The 12,070-nt window shown below is 41.1% G+C and overlaps 1 protein-coding gene across 2 annotated transcripts in view; it reads left to right on the top strand.

Annotated features, from left to right (window-relative positions):
* CSGALNACT1 (chondroitin sulfate N-acetylgalactosaminyltransferase 1) overlaps positions 1-12,070 on the top strand; it is a 199,605-nt gene that overhangs the window by 44,554 nt on the left and 142,981 nt on the right. The window contains exons 1-2 of one of the 2 annotated variants that reach the window (XM_006765507.2): positions 7-245; positions 635-731. The gene's annotated coding sequence lies outside the window, so the exon portion shown is untranslated. Of the gene's footprint in view, positions 1-6; positions 246-634; positions 732-12,070 lie in introns of those variants that run through there. The other variant, XM_015565174.1, reaches the window with a different exon arrangement.

Raw genomic sequence — 12,070 nt, 5'->3', positions numbered from 1 at the left:
CGGAGCGGCCGCGCTGCGGGCTGGTCCTGGGAATCTGGCTCTCCTGTCCGCCTCCGGATTCTTTCGGGACGTGCGCTCCCTTTCCTTCCCCCGTGGAAAACTTCCAGGAGGGCTTGCTGTTTTTTTAAATCATTGCATGGAACCGTCAGACAAAACCCTGGTGCGCCGAGCGCGGTCCTTTCAGAGGGGGCAGCACTTCAGCTCCTGCCCCACCTGGCAGCCGCGGAGCCGAGCGCAGGAGTTGGGTAGGACGCAGCGCGCGGGCAGCGGGCATGATTCTTTCTTGCGAGGTTTGTTCTTTCCCTCTCCTATTTTTTTTAATGTTCTTTATCAAGTAAATATGAGTCCTCCGCTTTGCTTTTACACACACTTCTTCATGGCTTTCACTATTTATTAAACCTTGATTCTGTGAGTTTTTCTTTCTTTCTTTCTTTTTTTTTTAAACAAGTGCTTCTTATTTTACCCGTTAAGATAGAGGAGAAATACCACTCTAATTTTGGGGGCAATACTTTAGATGCATTGTATTTTAAAACCTAAGTGATTTAAAATGTTACCACCTACATTTCAGACATGGAAATTCACAGGGGCTACCTCCCATTTCTTTTCTTTATTTTGTATTTTTTTTGTATTTTAGAGTCCTTTCCATTTCAAGCAGAGAAGCCGAAGTATTTTTACCCAGTAGAGGAATGATGTAGTTCCACCCATAACCTTCTTCTCTTATATGCTTCCAGGTAAGTGAGTCTGTTAATCATAAATTACTTAAGAAATGAGCTTTGCATGGTTTGATTAAACTCAGTATTCTGGCTCTGTTTGAAATATGTTAATTTCATTTCTCTCTCAATAGTTTGATGAATAGCAAATTATTTTAAGATATGAATACTTTTTCAAAGTAATGAAATTACTTGGCTGCTTTGAATCCTCTTATTAATTTTGTAAAGCCATGTAATCTACATTTGACTTTACCAACTTCTTCAGAATTTCTCTCTTCCCAAAGTGGCAAATGACTTAAACCAATCATGTACTTAGAAGAACGACATGATTCTTTAAAAAATCTGTTCACTTGAATAGGAACATTTGTTCTCCTTTTGGAAGTTGTGACAGAATATTAAGTTTTCTCAAGTATTTAGCCCATCATTTTTGACCATGCCACACAATAATAATTTAAATAAAATGGCTTAGGAAATTGAAGAATGATCATCCTTTCTAACTTATAACATCAGAGGGGTATACTTTCTAGAACTCTGGGAGACTCGTCCCCTAATGGATTACATGGTTGGTTTTAGTGTGGGGACCAGTGTAAATCTCGGGAACGTTGCTTTAGTTCTGCTCTTGTAACCAGTAATTTTGTGTTTCTCTGCAATAAGATATTTTATTACATTTGGCAAAACTAAACTTTTAAAAAAAGGAACCTTGGGGACATCATAGATGTTGAAATGCAGCAGCATGAATTGGGAAGTTATAAATATGGTTCTTATTTTCAGCAGAGCAAACCTTTCTTGGTTTTCTTTAGAAATTAGTCAATAGACATCATAATGAAAATAGGTAAGCTGTGCTCAGCATATACTTATCACCAAGAAACTCCCTTCGCTCTTCCTCTTTATTTAACAAGCTTCTATGGAGGTTTTGTTCATGATTTTGTATTTCTTATTTTCACTTGTTACACTGGTTATGATTAAAACGTGGAAGTCAAAACATTTGATTTTGTATTAATGAAGTGCTTTGTACTAAAACAATAGAGTATGAGGAGTTTAAAAGGGCTTGCGTCTGAGTTGCTAATAATAGAAAAATAAAAACAACCTTGGCCAGAGGTTAATAATACACGCAAAAATAACCGAAGAATAATTTTTCACAAGTTCTTTTCTGAGTAGAAGGTCAGGAGGTTAAGAAGACTGAGTGATTCAGGGCCAACCTGTGGGGCATATGGAAGTGCTCTAATTTTAGGTTTTGTGATCTTTAATGTTTTTATAAATGACTTGGATGATGTAGAGGAGAACAATGTCATTAGAATACAATGTAGACTATAATTATTAAAACCTTGAGATAACTGTATGAAAGAACCAAAGTAAACTATTGAGGTCTACTTCGGCCAATGCAAAGTTAAAGGATGTTTGTGCTCTAATATGAAGCTATTAGAGAAGCAAGACAGGAAACGCTCGTGGGGGGCGGGTGGGAAGTAAAAGGGCAGGGCTGGACATCACAAGGTGGGCTTTAGTGGTGGTCACCGTGCTGTGGATCCCCCGGCAGAGACACAGGAGGTTACAGACAGAGAGCCGAGTCTCCACCAGGGCAGTGTTAGCTTGGGAAAGTCAGTTTTCCAGGAGTTGCTCCTATTGACTGAGCCTTTTATAGACTCGGAGTGTGGACCTTCAGCAGACCTGCAAGAAATAAACGATAAATTGGGAAAAGTGTCAGGCTTCTTTCTCCTTCTGGTGGGCAGAAAATCCATACCAGTGTATGGTGGTCATGGAATGCAGTCAAGGACAGGTTTGATTGTGAAATGGAATTTTTGGACTGGAACCTGGTTTCTGTGTCCGCTGGAATCGAAGAGTGAATCCACGGACAGAAAGTGGTATACAAAGGTGGAGATTTATTGAAGGACAAGTACAGACTCCCACATGGGGAGAGGGACAGAGTCCCACAGAACGGACTCCCACGTGGGGAGGGGAAAAGGTCCCACTGAGTTCCTTTTTCCTATGGCTTATAAAGGCTGCAGATTGTGGTCCCTGGATATTCCCTCTGATTGGTCACTATTCCTTAGACTGGTTACTATAGTAACTCCTGGGCTCAAAGGTCAGACCTCACATGTCCCATGTGAGGTCCTCTCTGCCTCCTTCCTTATGGTTTTCCTACTCCCTTTGGGCTTTCTTCTTCTCCTTCTGGATGAAGGGCTTCCTTGTCTTTATTTTGTGAATATAGACCTTTTGCTGTTCCCAGCTCCCTCATTCTATGGAAATGTACTTGTTGCAGCTTTTCAGCTTTCCTATTCTATGGAAATATACCTTCTGCTGCTCTGCAGCCCTGTGCTTCCTTCATGGTCCCCTTAATTTCCAAAATTTCTAAAACTGCCCCATTTTACCCCTAAAATTCCTGTTTCAATTGTTTGATCCAAATATTTAGTTGGCGTTGGTGGTATAGTGGTGAGCATAGCTGCCTTCCAAATATTTAATAACAGGCCATAAAAGGTTTGCAATACGTACATCAAGCATGTCAAACTTGTGGCCCAAAACGAATATTTTTGTGGTCCAGCCAATATAACAGTATGTAAGAAGCTTTTTAATAAAAATTTCATGTTATTTTTTACAATCTCCTGTTATACATACTTATTAATAACGAACTACAATAATCATGTTGCATTCATTTCCCTTACGCACCTTATGTGCAGGCGCACCATTTCTCTCCACTGATGCTAGCAGAGAATATTTTAGCAGCGATTGCCACGTCATTAGTTTTGGACTGACTTGTTTGGTTTGGACAACAGGAAATATTTCACTTTTGGAGAACAAGAAAACTAGGTTTATTTGTGTTACGCTTATTAATTTGTGCAGTTATTCAGTGTCTGGTAAGTTAATGTTCAAGAAAAAATATTAATTTTTATTAAAATGTCCTATTTTATGTTAACGATTATTCATTTATCTCAGCCCTTTGTGTTCCACATGTCTCTATCAAAATAAACTTACGTTTCTATGAAAATTGAAGCTTTTTTTTGCGACCCACATAAACTTAAACCTTGTTTATTTGACCGTGTTAGCCTTTGAGTTTGACATGCTTGACGTACATCCTTGTGTCTTACACACGTCCTTCACAGAGCCTGTTCAACCATGGTTCCTTCTCAGTGAGTTGCTACTCATCATGTTTTTAGCTCATCTTGTTGGTGTATTTCTTTTTTTTTAAAGTATATTTTTATTGCTTTTACAGAGGAAGAGAAAGAGACAGAGAGATAGAAACATCAATGGTGAGAGAGAATCATTAATTGGCTGCCTCCTGCACACCCCCTACCAGGGATCGAGCATGCAACCTGGGCATGGAACCGTGACCTCCTTGTTCATATAGGTCGATGCTCACCATTGAGCCACACAGTGGGGCATGTTGGCGTTTTGTTTCCCTCTATCCCAGTGGTTCTCAACCTTCCTAATGCCGCGACCCTTTAATACAGTTCTGTGAGACCCCAGAAATGGGACCCTCACTCTGTCCCGCAGACCGACGGTGACCCCAATCAACCGCAAGAGACGTCACTTGATGCAAACAGCAAGAGGCTTTATTCCAGCGCGCTGGGGCTCAGCTCGTATCTCACGCAGGAGAACCGATGGTCTTAGGTGAACCCTATGAAAGGGTTGTTCGACCCCCAATTGGGTTGCGACCCACAGGTTGAGAACCACTGCTCTATCCTGAAATGCATCCATATTTCCACACTCCTTAATCCTGGTCCTCTTGTCAAGGGAAAGGTGTACTGTTGTGTTGCAACCTGTGCTCCTGGTCATACCCTTTCAGGTCTCCCATCTTCCATCTCTCTCTCTTGCCTGTCCCTCCCCCACTCATTGTGACTCCTAGAAGCTGTGTTGGTCGCCAAACTCTTTTTTTCTACCTGGAATACTTTCTTCCTTCCCATCCTTCCACCCCCAACCCAAGGAACTTTTACTCATCCTTCAGCAGCCATCTGTGGAGCATTTCTGTACAGTATCTCAACACTTAGAATAGCGGTCACCAACCGGTGGTCTGCGGACCACTGGTGGTCCGTGAGGTCCGAAAGGTTGGCGACCACTGACTTAGAAAAAGCTCCTGGCGCCTATGAGACACTGAAGAAAGGAATGAATGGGTGACAGGATGAGTGAGTGAGTGGAAAAGTGAACAAAGGGATGTCCTGGACCTGAAGGTGCCTCTTTTTATTCCCTTAACCTCTTCCACACTCTTCTATACTGGCACGTGTCATTGCATTATCATCACTGTTTGCACGATGGTCTCTGGGACTCAGACTTGAGCAGGGCACAGATCTTGGTCTTCTCATTTTCATGGTCTGGTTAGTTCCTGTGTAGTTCCTGGGGAATAGAAACTCTGTAGACAATAACCTTATAGGTCTTTGCAGTTCTGTGAGCCCCTGTGATAGACTACCAGATAAAATAAAACAGTAGTAGATTCAATATTTTTTGGAACGAAGCAGGTATTGTAAGTAAATACTAATACAAAACTATAATGTAGTAACTTGGCAAGTTGCTCATATTTGAAAAAGCAGAGACTTGAGTAGATCACTGTTTGATAAATGGCCTTCTTTTGGACGTGCCGTAGGCTTTGAAAGTATTTCCATATAATGGAATGAGGTGTGACATCAGGTCTGTGGGCTTTTAATGAGTTTCAGCGTTTGCTGCTAGGCTTTTAGTACATATCTCTGAGCCATAATTTGTTTTTAGCTATTCCGGCCAAGGGCCAGGAGATTCATATTGGCATCAGAATGGGTATCCAGCGATGCCTGACTTGGGTGGGTTTTCATTTCTTCCCTTTGATTGACACTTAATTAGGCCTTGTGTTATTTTCTCTTCTGTTCCTTTGAGGCTCTGCGTATTGAGATTCCCTCTTCATCCGGGATCTCGCCTCAGAGCCTGTGCTTTACCCTCTCATGTCCACGTCTCGTCCTGCTGTCCCCTCGTGGCAGTGCCTCTCCTTCCTCTGTGTCCTCCTGACTGTTCCTTCTCTACGACTCAGCTCTGGGAAGCCTTTCTAGAGCCTTGGCCTCGGGTGGGGATGGGCCATTGTGTCCCTCTCGCGCCTTATTTTCCCTGTTGCTTATAGTTGTTTACCTGTTAGATGTCTGTCCTTTGGCCACCGTCACCCTCCAAGGAGGCACTGTCTGCATGGTCAGCATGTAGCATACGTTTGTTCATATTCATACTGGAAAACAAATGTTTGAATGAACTTCCGGTCTCTGAAAACCCTCATCAGAGCCTCGCAGTGTCAGTATTTTAACTTGCTGAGTGCTTCACAGTGTACCCATCTTTCCTCTATCTTCTTTCTTTTTAACATTTGTATTTTCTGTGCTACCATGGACGGGAGGGAGTTGAACCCAGGTGGTCTGGCTTCAGCCCCAGTGCCTGCTTAGTTAAATAAATTGTTTAAAAAGTAAGTCAAAGAAAGTTGGAAGCAAACCAAATTTCCATTGATAAATGAGTGGATAACGAAATGTGGTGTGTGCGTACAATGAAACAGTATTCCACCTTAAACAGAAAGGGTATCTGACACAGGCTATAACGGAGATGAATCTTGAGGACATTATGCCACGTGAAAGAAACCGGTCACAAAAGGACTTGATTCCACTTATATGAGGTGGTAGTCAGATCCTTAAAGACAGAGTAGAATGGTGGTTGCCAGAGGCTGAGGGGAGGATGGAGTGTTATTTAGTTGGCAAAGAGTTTCCGTTTTGCAAGATGAAAACTTCTGGAGATTGGTGGCACAACAATGTGAATGTACTTAACACTATTGAATTGTATATTTAAAAATTGTTGAGATGGTAAATCTTACGTTGTGTGTATTTTACCATAGTTAAAAATAACAAAAAGTAAGTTAAAGACATTACTTTAAAAAAATATAATGAATCTTTTTGTCAACTAATGATTATTGGAGTCAATTCACCACCAGCAGGTATCCCCAATTGGGGGTGCAGTGAAGAAGGAAACTTTATTCAGTGCAAACAGCTCAATTGTGATACAGCTCGGCTGTGAGGCAGCCCGGGGGGCTAGGTGGCCAGGGCCAGGCCCCTCTCTGGTTAGATTGCTCTTCTCTGTGCTAGTCAGCTCTGGTCTGCTCTGCGGAGGCAGTCCCCGTTTTTTCAGCTCAGCCAGGGAGACAAAGTCTTCAGTCTTAGGTGGGAAGGGAAAGTGTGCTCTCAGAGCCAGCAGGGAACTGGCTTATTTGGACAGAAGCCCTTATCCCTGGTCCCTTATTGGTCTGTCCTCATGCAAACAAGGACTCCAAATCCCCACAACTTGATTGGTCCAAAAGGCACTGTCCTGATTGTTCATAATAGATTTGTTCTGGTTGGTCGAGCTGAGCAGTTCTGATTGGATGGGAAAACTGTCAATCCTATTGGTTGACATATGATCCCAGGAACTCCTTTAGATGTTTGAAATAGGATCCTAGGAACAGTGTGGGCAGGCAGTTCAGTGCAGAGGCAGGTAGGTCAGTGCAGCCTTCTCCATGAAGTGCAGTCTGCATGAGAGGCCCCTGTGTAGAAATGGCTATGGGGCTCTTTAAAAAAAAAACAAAATTTGAGCCTAAGTAGCCACCAGGAGCCCTTCTATGTAGGTGTCTTTTTTCCCAAGGTTCATACTTAAAATAAATAAATTTAAAAAAAATCAAAAGGGATTTATTTTATTTGGAGACTTTTCTTTCCCTGAGCTTTATTTTTCATTTGCTCAAATTTTTAAATCACTTTTTATTTTAAAGTATATTATGTAATAAAACAAACTGTATTTATGTTGATAAGATCTTTGAAATTTAATTTTAGACCTTGTTATTTCTTTTCTTAATTTGCTTATATTTGCAGTTAAAATCAGTTTCAAAATTACCCACTTCCTCACTTGTTTTTCTTCAACAAATAGGATCTTATTGCTCATCCAGAAATGCTTGTAGGACACTTAAAAATTTATTTTTATGACTAAGAGCAGAAATGTTTGGTCTGACACAGCAAGAGGGCATGACAAACTCCAGGCTTTGATTTGACTGTTCTAAAGAGCCAGCTACTTGTCTTTTTTTTTTCCATCACACTAATGGACCTTTCATGTGGAAAATCATGACTCTAAAACTGTAAATTACACTCGGGTGCTTGAAAGAGCACCATTTCAAAATGTTTAGCTGACACTTAGGAAGCAGTTGTCTCTTCACTCAAAGGCCCTGACCCGCTATGTAATAGCCTTCCTGAAGAATTGAGAGCGAACCTTGAATCCGGTCAGCCTAGGTTTATGGAGAAAGGAAGGCAAGGAGCTGATGGGGCTGTGTGTGAGGGTTGGGGGGCACGTAGGGATGAAAATCAGAGATGGAGGGTGGACAAATGAAATAATTTTAACCTTTTGGAAACTTGCAGCTCAATTGTGACTTAGATTTTTATAGCATTACAAACATGGTCATATGGTCAAGGTCACCAGAAAAAATAAAGTTCAATCCAAGTTGATGTTTTAATTTTTTCCTGAAGTTCTTTAAAAATATATGTTAATTAGAAATATTAATGTTTACATGTAAGTATTTTAATAAAGAGCTGCATATTTTCGCCCGGCTGGAGTGGCTCTGTTGGCTGAGTATTGTCAGGTGCACCAAAAGGTTGCAGGTTTGATTCCAGTCAGGGCACATATCTAGGTTACAGGTTTGATCCCCATTCAGGGTGCGAATGGAAGGCAACCAATTGATATTTCTCTCTCACATCTCTCCCTCTTCTCTCTTTTCCTCTCTCTAAGCATGTCCTTGGGTGAGGATTTAAAATGAAAAAAGAGTTGTATGTTTTCAATTCAAGAGACATATATTGAGACTTACTACACGTTAGGGTTTGAATGCACTTTGTGGTGACCGCGTGCATTGGAATTGGATTGGAATCCAGTCTCTGGTGAAGGTGTCAGTCATCTGCAGAGAAAGGAGAAAAATACAGTGAAGTTTTCAAGGAGGTAATATTCACTTTAAAGGAATAACCTTTACTTTGAAGTTCTGGTCTTTTTTCTTATGTATTAAAATTTGAAATATCTATTTTTGAAAGAATATAATGGTAGTTAATATTTAAAGTTCTATTTGTTGGAAAATTAAAGTGTTGGATATAATTTAATAGGATTCTTGGTTCTAAGAAACAGAAATCAACTAGACTAACTTAAACAGGAAGGCAATCTATTGGGAGAATTTTCCAGAGAATTGATAGGAGAACCAGAATCGCATACACAGTATAAGAAACACTGGCAGCCAGGGCCGCTTGTACCTTTAAATATGTTTTCTAAGTTTATAATATGTGCCAAAACCCCCCTTGTCCCAAGCCTGTGAGACATATGCCAAGAAATGGAGGTCTTGATAAGGGGAGAAAAGGATTAAATGAAATTAGATTAAGGGACCATCACACAACTTATTACATGTGACTTTTACGATAATTTATTGCAACAAAGCGAAATAAAACACTTACCTATAGCCTTGTCCTAATTTGGGTTCTGACCTAAAGTTGGAGTGAGAACTGTACTTGGGTGTAGATTAGCTGATTACATATGGGCTGGTTGAATGGAACCTCCTGATGTTTGGTAAGGAAGGTGATAAAATGGCAAAGGATTTAAGTCTTCAGTTCCTTTCAAACAGTATTTTCCTTCTAACCTCTTTTCTTAGTCTCTACCTTCCCCCTCAAGGAAGGTCTCTAAATTTTCCCTGAGTAAAATCAGGGAGAAAGTTGAGACAAAAAAGTAGATGCATGAAAGAAAATAACTAAATTTTTTAAAAAGATATGTTTCTATTGTTTTCAGAGAGGAAGGGAGAGTGATAGAGAGATAGAAACATCAGTGATGGGAGAGAATCATTCATTGGCTGCCTCCTGCATACCCCCTACTTGTGGGGGAGGAGGGAGTGGAGGATTGAGCCCACAACACAAGCATGTGCCCTTGGCTGGAATCAAACCTGGGGCCTTTTAGTCCACAGGCCGATGCTCTATCCATTGAGCCAAACTGGCTAGGGGCAAGAAGATAACTAAATTTGAGGAAGAGACAAAAGTGCATCAGAGAAGTAGCTTCTTGGTTACCCTATTTGCTACACTTCTAATTTCCAGTTATCCATTGACTCATTTTGGTTTGGGGAACAAACGTGCACATATCAACGTGATAGGTGTATTCAGGTAGTCTTCTTCCCTTTGAAGCAGAATGAAGGTCGTATCTAGACATTCCCTTTCTACTGAATTTCTTCTTTCAGTTGGGGGTGCACATGGCTATTGAGCAGCTTGGTGTTGGGGTCATTCTTGAGTGTTTCTGGAGGAGAGGCAGTGTAGCGTCGCAGGGCTCCAGACTCGGGATTGGAACCTCAGTGCTACTCCTCGTTAGGAACCTGAGTCAGTACAAATTACTGGTCCCCTCTCCCCTTCACTTTCTGCATCTGGAAAATGCAATGAATGGTATTTTTTAGAGCTGTTTTAAGGATTGAGATTAATGTTTGTGAAGTATGTGGCACATAGTAGGTATGAAATAAATTCTTATCAACATTAACATTCTATACATTTTTACAATCTGAAAGGGAAAAACATCTCTGTTCATTGGTCCCTCCCTTTTCCTTTATCTGCTTACATAATTGAGATAATTCAGTTGTTTGTTGGTTCATTGATTAGTTAATTGGATCTCAATCATGAGTCAGCCATTGCAAGTTGGTGTGGGAGATTCCGGGAGGAGCGTGACATCCTTGCCCTCATGGAGTCCATAGTGTGGTCCATGAGCCACTGCAGCTGAGTGTTCTGGGATGCAGATCCCTCCATATCTGAACCTCCAGAAAGGTGGCAGCGACCAACACGACGTGGGGAGCTGGGACCTGGTGGTCCTGGCCCTTCCTCAGGGCCACGGTGGCTGCTGCCGCCACTGTGACTGCTCAGAGAGGTGGCCTAGGAGTTGATCTCTTTTCCCAAATAACTGTTCTTTGAAAAAGAACCTTCCCTATTTCCACTGTATTTTGGAGCTTGACCAAAATGTTTAGGTCAGAGGTTTAACTTTCTCAGTTCATGATGCCATTAGTGTCTCATTAATTTTTCCAATGCCCTTGACTAAAAGAAATGGCTAACCGTGTTTATTTTTTATTTTTTTTTTATTAGTTAGGTCCACTAGTTTATGAGTGTGTCCTAACTACTTGGTAGCTGTTTGGAAAAAAAATACAATAAATTGAAAGAAAAATAGTTTGATCTCATTCCTAAGCCCAATTACTTAATAATGGGATGTGTGCATCTCTTGGACACCGCACAGCTTCTAAACGTTGGAATCAGATGACAAACTGCCACTTCATTTTGTGCAGCAGTTGCTTTTTATCACAGTAACTGCTGAAATGTAGTTTCGCAAAGCGGTGATATCATCAGAAGGAATGTAGCTCAATCTAATGTTGAAATGTGAACTACCTTGAGCTAGGAGTTTGCATGATGTCCAACAGGTGTCTAGTAACACATGCTTTCCTTGGAAACTTAAATTATTCTGAAGCACACTGTGAACTCTCTTTGGTGCCCTGGGGTGCCTCAGTGCACAGTTTGAGAACCGTCTATTTAGGGATAAGAATCTGGGGATGTTTTGTAATCCTTCTGTAGCCATCAGCCTCCCAAATAGATGCCTTAAGGGCAGGTTAGAGGTTAAATAACTGTAAGGAGCCAGATTTTAATTTCACCACACGGACAGGAGGGAGAGGTGACATTTCAACCTAATTGGCAAAAGATGAAAATTCCTCCTGTCATTTATGATACGTAGCCGGGAAAGGTCTGATTTTCACCTCGCAGCCAGCCAGCATTGCACCCTCTTACCAGAGAATCAAAAGATTAGCTGTTTAACTACATTGCTTATTTGATAAGATGTTTTTACTTAAGGTCTTTGCTTGGCTCACTTTCTCTTCTCCCCACAGCGGCTTATATTCCATGGAGTGAGAATTTGCTTGTGAATTATTTTAGCGTTATCCCTTTCAGGCTTTGGAAGAAAACCAGGATTATAATAAGGTTTATATCTTTGTGTAACAAGATACAATAGCCGTGCAAATTAGCTAGATCCTAGTAGAAATTAGATCTTGGTGACACAATAATTTTAATTTTTATGAGCTTCAGCTATGAAGACTTTCTGATAGGAATTAGGAGGTGTTTTAAAAATTGAGGCAGTTTTGGAACAATAACTAGAGGTGACCTGCTCTACCCAGTCTGAGGATTTCAGAGTAGAGGAACTTGGCAGACAGCTTTCCCATCAAAGGCACCTTCACTGTTTTCTTATCCGGCCTATTTTCAAATGAATGGAAATCAGGGAGCAAGTCACTCTAGATCAGCGGTTCTCAACCTGTGGGTCGCGACCCCTTTGGCGGGCGAATGACCCTTTCACAGGGGTCGCCTAAATACATCCTGCATATCAGA

The sequence above is a fragment of the Myotis davidii genome, unplaced genomic scaffold (genome assembly GCF_000327345.1).
Source record: "Myotis davidii unplaced genomic scaffold, ASM32734v1 scaffold93, whole genome shotgun sequence".
Taxonomy (NCBI): domain Eukaryota; kingdom Metazoa; phylum Chordata; class Mammalia; order Chiroptera; family Vespertilionidae; genus Myotis; species Myotis davidii.
Note: the sequence above shows the minus strand (reverse complement) of the source record. Positions and strands in the feature narration are given on the sequence as shown.